General features: G+C 45.9%; 1 protein-coding gene across 1 annotated transcript in view; it reads left to right on the top strand.

Annotated features, from left to right (window-relative positions):
• Positions 1 to 684: 684 nt before the first annotated feature.
• Positions 685 to 7,363, top strand: part of LOC105188861 (ras-related protein Rap1) — a 59,237-nt gene continuing 52,558 nt past the window's right edge. Inside the window, exon 1 of the mRNA XM_025305178.1 lies at positions 685 to 1,123. The gene's annotated coding sequence lies outside the window, so the exon portion shown is untranslated. The remainder of the gene's footprint in view (positions 1,124 to 7,363) is intronic.

Below are 7,363 nucleotides of genomic sequence, written 5' to 3'. Positions count from 1 at the left end.
GTGGACGTTTGATTTTCCCGTGGAAATGGTCGAATCGAAACGCGGCAATCGAAATTCCGAGTAATCACCTTTGTAGCGATGAAAACTCGACGCCGGAACCCATTCGAAAGCCATTCGCGAGCGGACGGATAAATAAACACGCGTAATCCGCCAGATAAACTCGAATGATTTTTTCAGCCGCGCTCCGCGCAAGTTATTTCGCGAATAATTCGATGTCGCGCGTAACGTCGCTTCGTAACCCGCACCCGGCTCGTTTGTTTCAGTTAGCTCGCTGCGGGATCGACTCGCTGTAAATCTTTATTTCGGAATTACGATATTGAGAGTGTCGACGAGGAACGTCGTTGCGTCTCTCTCCCTCTCTCTGTCTCTCTCTCTCTCTCTCTCTCTCTCTCGCGCGCGCCCGCGCGCGCACGCGCGCGTGCAAACCGGCGACATGCGGATTTATGACATTTTTCTACGCCGCCGCTTGCGCGCGTAATTATTAATTTCCGTCTCGTAATTCGAGCTCGGCCGCTTCGACGAGCAGTAATCGAGACACGCGATACAAAATACGAGTCTCGTCGTCGCGACACGAAGCTCCGTCTCATCGCGTCATCGCCGGCCCAAACGTTCACTCCGCCTCAGATGCTCGCGTAGCTCCTCGAAGGAGGAAGGCCGACTCGTCGGCGAAGCGAAAGAGAGACAGACCGTCGACGTGGAGCTGCACTCCGGTATACTCGGAGCGGCGTATCTAGTGGCGGTGCGCGCAGGTGGAAGAAGGTCGGAAGGTTACGAGAGCGCAGACGCCGACTGAAAGCATCGAGGATAGCACCCGGCGCGATACCGAAGTACCGGACAGAGCTAGCTCGCCCGCATTGCCGTATTCGTCTGCCAGCGTGTCAGGTCAGCAACAGCCAGCGGGGAGGACGGCGTACTCGTCGGCGGGTGTCCAGCGTCGTCGAGCAGCGTAATCTCGCGGGTTTTCCGATTTCGCGAGTACACCGCTTGGCCGCGGCGAGCGAGATCAGATCGGCGAGCCGTCGGCACATCGGCGATTTGGAAAAGCGTTGCCGTCGCTTTCCCGCGCTCAGCACGCGCACCAACTCCGAACTCACCGTCGACCTTGTGTGACCTGCTCGACCACGTAAGTAATAATCGTCGGGGATCGCGACGAGTCTTGCCGTCGCGAGACGCCGTGCCGAGAGTTTGGCGAACTTTCGAAACGCGGCTGTGCCAGCGCGTAAATGCAGTCGCGAATGCACGCGAACTTCCGGGGTAATTGAAGTGCGCGCGATTGTGCATAATTATGAATGAAGTTTCCGCGGACTGGACGAGAAAGAGAGAGAGAGAGAGAGAGAGAGAGAGAGGGAGAGTAGCGAGAGCGGAAAATCCGCGCTCCCAGTGTGTGAAATATTAAATTCTATGCAAATATCGATCGCGCGGAGATACGAAATGAGTATGTGCGCGCCGAGAGATTGATTAGCTCCTCCTCGCATCGGCGGAGTCGCCCGCGGCATCTTCGTTTCAAATTCAGAAATTCATGCGCGAGTTCTTGCACCGGCGAGTGTGTTTTATTGCCCGTTATCGCGGCTACCGGAAATCGCAGAGCGAAGCCCCCGTTTGTTAATTAACCGCGCGCGCGCGCGCGCGCGTTTACCGCAAGCCGTGATTCACCGCGCGCCGTAATTCGGTCCGCTTCGGCGGCCCTCGTTGGCCGGTTTCCTTCGCGACTGACCGAGCATCCGAGGGCTTTTAATCGCCAGCGAGCGTTATTCTCCGCAGCCGCGAACGCGAACGAGCAGCGAGTTCTCCGCTGCTAAAGGGGGTAAACGGCGACGGGAAAGCCGTTTCATCGTCATAATCCGCGAACTTCGTGAAATCGGGGATAAAATTTGCAGAGAGCGAGTTAATTTTCATCAGTCGTTAATACAATTATCTCGCATGTTGCAGCGGGGACTAATTACGGCACGGGCGAAGCATTTTCGTCATAGCATCGCTCGCCGCAATGCTGCCTCTGATCGTCCCACACAAATATTCTAGGCCACGCCACCCCCTGCGTTGAACACAGCTTCCTACTTCGCGCAAATGCCTGAACCGTGCAAAACACACGCCCGCACACTCGCGGTTTACCAACCCACACACATACACACAAACAAACAAACATATATACGTATATACGCAGCTGTAAATTGTTCATAAAAAATGATAACCTGCCGATATCTGCCGGTGACTGAACAAACATGTTTCGCGAATGTCATCGCCGATGCTCTGCGACTGGACGTCATGGACGTCAACGCGGAATTTGGAAAATTCACACTGGCGTAATTAATTGATCGCGTACAAAGGGCGGACGTGTCAAATTTTTAGTCTGATATGCAAATATCTGACACACGTAGCTCGACGTGCTTTCGCGCCAATCGTGCGACATACTCGCAAATGAAAAAAAAAAAAAAAGGAAGAATGTGAGCCTTTGGACTTTTACGTTGGCTCTCGGACGTCCGTTTAATTTCGCCAATTGCGACAAAATTCCGAAACTTCGCCCAATAATCCGCGATCGTTCTACGATATTCACGCTCGCCCCGTAGAACGAGCAGGATCTTCCGAGGGATTCAGTAAATCGAGATGTCTAATAGGAGAAAAGAGATGGAAATTTTCTCTCGCGATTGTCCTGCAGGGAGACGGCGCAGCGCGGCGGAAGGAATCCTTTCGTTCTATAATCGCCGCTGACGACTTGTGAAAGTGACGTAGCTTTTCGCAGCAAGTGTTTCTTAACGCAGTCTCTCGCGCTAAAAATAAGTCACCGTCATGGCGAAGTAATTCTCGTTACGAGACTTCACCTCCGCGCTTCCGGAGAGTCCCGCCGGGAAATAGCGGCCGCCTTTATCTTCAGCGAGAGTCGAACGACATGAGCGATGTATCTTCGCTCTCGCCGCTTTATTTTTCTCTTCTTCGCACGCGCTACTTTTGCCTCGCAAGCGCCGTCCGCTCCTTCGCGTCGTGTCCGCTCTCTTGTTGCTCCTCCGAAATCGATCGTCGCCGGCGCTGTTCCTCGTCGCTCGGGGTCGCTGGACCGAAATTTCAGGCTACGCTCGTACGCCCTCGGGAGCCACCTCTGACGCGCCGCTTTCCCGGCCCGCAGAGAGAATACGCGATGTTTTCGTCGGCTAAAAAGCGTCGGAAGAAAAGACCAGCTCGTGCGTCGCGCTGCCCTTCACCGAGGTCCTTTAAAAAAACAGCCCACGCAGCTTCAGCACGTTCGTGGCGCACATCGCGAGTCTCGTCAAAGATTGGCTAGTTGACAGAACGTAGGCTGGATTCCACTGGGAAGAGGTCGGCCCTTAAATTACACCCCGGGAAGCAATCTGCTATCCTAGACTCCGCGATCGCTCGGAATGATATCGGACTTGGTCGTGCTGCGACTGTTTGGCAGATTCCCGAGTGCAAAGTGCGCTCGCTCGTTCGCTTCTCCATGCTAATCCCAGCCGGCTTAATGGACTAATATCAAGTTTCATCTAAACTTTAAGCGAGAATCATGTGTCCACGCGGAGTCGTGCCGCGAGAGGCGTGAGCGGGCGCGCGAGAGCTGTTTCGGTAGAAAGTTCTCGAATAATCTCGAATAACTGTGCTCGCGCGCTCGCGGAACTTGGAATGACTTTTTCAACGTAGTTTGTTCAGCGGCCTAATGGCCAAGCGATGACGTTCAATTCGATTCGCCCGGCCGCGAGGGCGGTTTCCTTCTCGGAGCTCGCCGAATGGAACTCGGCGGTCGTTTCGTTAATTGACCGGCACTTTAACAGTCGCGATTGAGTGTACGTCTCGTGGAAAAAAAAAAAACACCGTTAACCCTTAAACCTCCCACCCATGTGACTTTGTTTTAATCCTATAATAATATAATAATAATCTTACATAATAATAATATATAATAATATAATATATATATAATAATATAATAAAATATATAATAATAATAAATCTAACAATAATATAATAATAATCTTATAATAATATTAAGAAAACATTTGTAACCGTCGCAAAAAATAATTTTTCTCTGCTCCCCATATAATAATAATAAATCACCAATAATCGATAAAAATGATCAATAATAATAAAACATTTAATTGCATTTGTTGGACTTTTTTTGATTTCCAAGATAAAAAGTATGTACCGGCGTGAAATTTCTGTCGCACGATGACATCGACGTGATTTTCTTCGACGACGACTCTTAGGGGTTAAACGGAGAAATTGAAAAGTGTGTTCTGTGTGTTTCGACGCGCTCACTCGTGCGCCTCAATCCTCGACGCTGCTCGACGCAAGTGTACTGATTGGTCATCTCTGTGATTCTGGTCGTTCTCGTTGCTTCAAGTCGCGGTCACTTTTAAACGTCGTGCTTTATCGCGAGTCTCCTTCATATATCCACTCTTCGTAATTACTTCGAGGTGTCCGTTGCCGTTTCTGTCGGAGGATTTTCGTGCGGGGCGACTCGCATCTCCGCTCCAACGGCGCTTCCTTATAGCTCCGAAAAAGTCACCCTCTTGAAAGTTACTTCACGTAACGGCCGCCTACAGCCCGCGTGACTCTTGGCGTATTAGAGCCGCCGAGCTGCGTCCTGTCGCGAGGCGCTGCCGCTTTTTCCTTCTCCGTGGACGGAATAAACGGCTGCGGACGCCACAGTTGGCCTTTCCAGCAAATGTCACTTGAAGTTAGTAATTAGCAATTATTCGCGCGAACGGTAAGAGAGCTTCACGCCGTTTGATCTCCCGGCCGCTTGGCTGAGCAATTTCGACGAATTGCGGCACGTTTATTTGGCAAAACAATATGGATCTAAATTAGACAAGGGCAAGAATAAGAAGCGCTTTCTTCCACGAGGAAGAAGCGCACATGTGGTCCGGTTTCGGTGAATTACTTCGGTGAATTACTTCGTATTTGCCTCCTCTCCTCCCTCTTTTCTCTGGATTTTCTCGTGCCACGTGTCCGTTTTTGCAATTCTGCGGTCTCCGCTTCGTTGCGCGTACTCGAGTAATCAACTTTGAGAAAAAAGGTTTTCGAGCGAACTATCTCCGCGATTCTCTTTGCTTGGTAGCACTCGATGTAGCACTCGATAGCTTCTTCAGGCAAACGGGAAATTGAATTCATCATCGATACTTTGTGAAAGCAAAAAAAAATCGGAAAACGAATTATCCAGCGAAAGTAAAAAAATCGAAATTAAGCGCATATACAGAGAACTTTCCGGGAACTTTCGGAAACGAAAAATTATGAAAATTAATCACATCAAACTGAGAAGAAAAGTCAAGTAGACACTATTTTGCGAATATCGCAATAGTTGTTAAGTTATTAATGGTTGAAAATGATCATGGCTATGATAGAAGCTCTTTTAATTATAACTTTTAATGATAATTTGAAAATTTGCGTACTCTTTTGCAAAATGGTTAATCTACAATTATATGACGGCTATTGTGCCTAGCGATAGGTTCAAAAGATTCAGACTTCCAAGTTCAATACTATACTCATATCTAACGCTACACACAATAACCATATTATATACACAAATAGTCATATTACTGTAGATTAGACTATTTTTCAAATAAGTATGCATATTTTCAAGTTATCAGTTAAAAAAGTTCCTCGACATGATCATTTTCAATTATTAATAACTTAATAGCTATTGCGATATTTGCAAAACGTACTTAACTGTTCTTCTCAGTTTGATCTGATTAATCTTTACAATTTTTCGTTCCCCCTCCCCCCTCCAAAAGATCTTAGGCATCCTGTATATATATAGATTGTTTAAATAAAAGGGTTCAGAACTTTAAGGACAGTTTCACAAAATGGAGGAAAAGAGTCCTAATAAACATGAATTGGAGAATTAATATTGTTAGAGCTCTGAACAATTAAACAATTAATAAATTAATCAATAATTAATTAATTATTATGAATAAATAATTATTTATTTGAATTGAAGTGATTTACTCGTTTTTTATGCTTACAAAGTTTACAGATTTCTACATGTCCTCCTCCTATTTCCACTTCACTTACCACTTTTCATCTTTGTACCATAGAATTGCGAGCTCTTTCAAAAATTCCCGGCTTTGTTCTTTAATATTTGACCGATGTATAATCCGTCTATGTCACATATCATCATGTTATGACTTTTTTAGAGATTCCTCTAAAGCATGGTACTCTTTTCACTGACAAATGAAGACGAATTGCATGAGAGAATACAAAAGCACCAGAAGCGAGTAAATCACTCGCTGAAGAGTAAAATAAGTAATTTTAAAATAAATAATTTTTCATAACTCCGACGATATTAATTTCTCGAGTAATGTTCATTAGGACTTTTTGCCTCCATTAGGTGAGTTCTCTCTGCCTTTAAAGCCTTGAACCCTTTTTTTAAACATCGTGTATATATACGGCTTAAATTTGCATTTTCATACGAGGCACGAAGAAAGAAAGTGGAAATCACGCGTGAGTCCGGCTTTTGGTATTAAAAAAAATAAGAAAAAAAAATGCAGCGGCCCCATCGATCGAAAATTCAAATTTTTACGCGCGGCTCTGCACATTTCGATCGCTAATTGGATCGATTCTGTCAGCGAATCGCACAGATGAATGCGCTTTCGTTAGACATCTGTTGCATAACGCACGACACCGTGTCGCCCTGTAACGATCACAGTAAATTGCGACGCGGCTCGGTCACGCCGGTATAGATCAAGTGATGAGCCTCTGGCGGACGCCTCATTGTTACGCGTATCGCGGAGTGATAACGCTATCAGATCGCGTTAGTGTAACATCGCGTTAGCGTCTGCACGATAGGATCTCGCGAAATACGTCTGTATGTTGCGCAAAAGCGTGTCATCTGAAAGTGTGTTTAACCCTTTAACGCCCGACTTCTTTACAAGTGTTTTAAGAATAAAATTTGAGCTTTTTGAACTGAGATTATAAGTAGTGATAAACCAAAAAAATATCAGAATTTTATATTGGTTCTTTTCATCGTTCGTTTTTTGTTCATTGATAAATATGACTTGGATCCTAAAAGCGTACACGAAATGAGCGACTTATACAGAGAAAAACGAAGGGTAATCTATACGACATAACTCTGATAGTCAGCTTGACATTTTTGAGCTGAAACTTTACTATATTTGTGAGTGAAGTTTATCATTCAGAGTGTCAAGCTTATTATTTCAGAAAAATATCTTATAGATTACCATTTAGATAGTCAATCGTCCCTTCATTTTTCGCTGCATAAAAAACTCATCTCACATGTAAGTCACCAGGTTTCACGAAAATAGGTTGATTTCTTGATTTTCGTGTCCACCATATTGGATTCGCCATTTTGAATTTCTGTATTCTTTTAATTTCACATTTTGCATCTGAAAAAGCTTCCAAATGT

This window comes from Harpegnathos saltator, unplaced genomic scaffold, assembly GCF_003227715.2.
Source record: "Harpegnathos saltator strain DR-91 unplaced genomic scaffold, Hsal_v8.6 scaffold677, whole genome shotgun sequence".
NCBI classification, from domain to species: domain Eukaryota; kingdom Metazoa; phylum Arthropoda; class Insecta; order Hymenoptera; family Formicidae; genus Harpegnathos; species Harpegnathos saltator.
The sequence above is the reverse complement of the archived record's forward strand: the minus strand, read 5'-3'. Positions and strand labels throughout refer to the sequence as shown.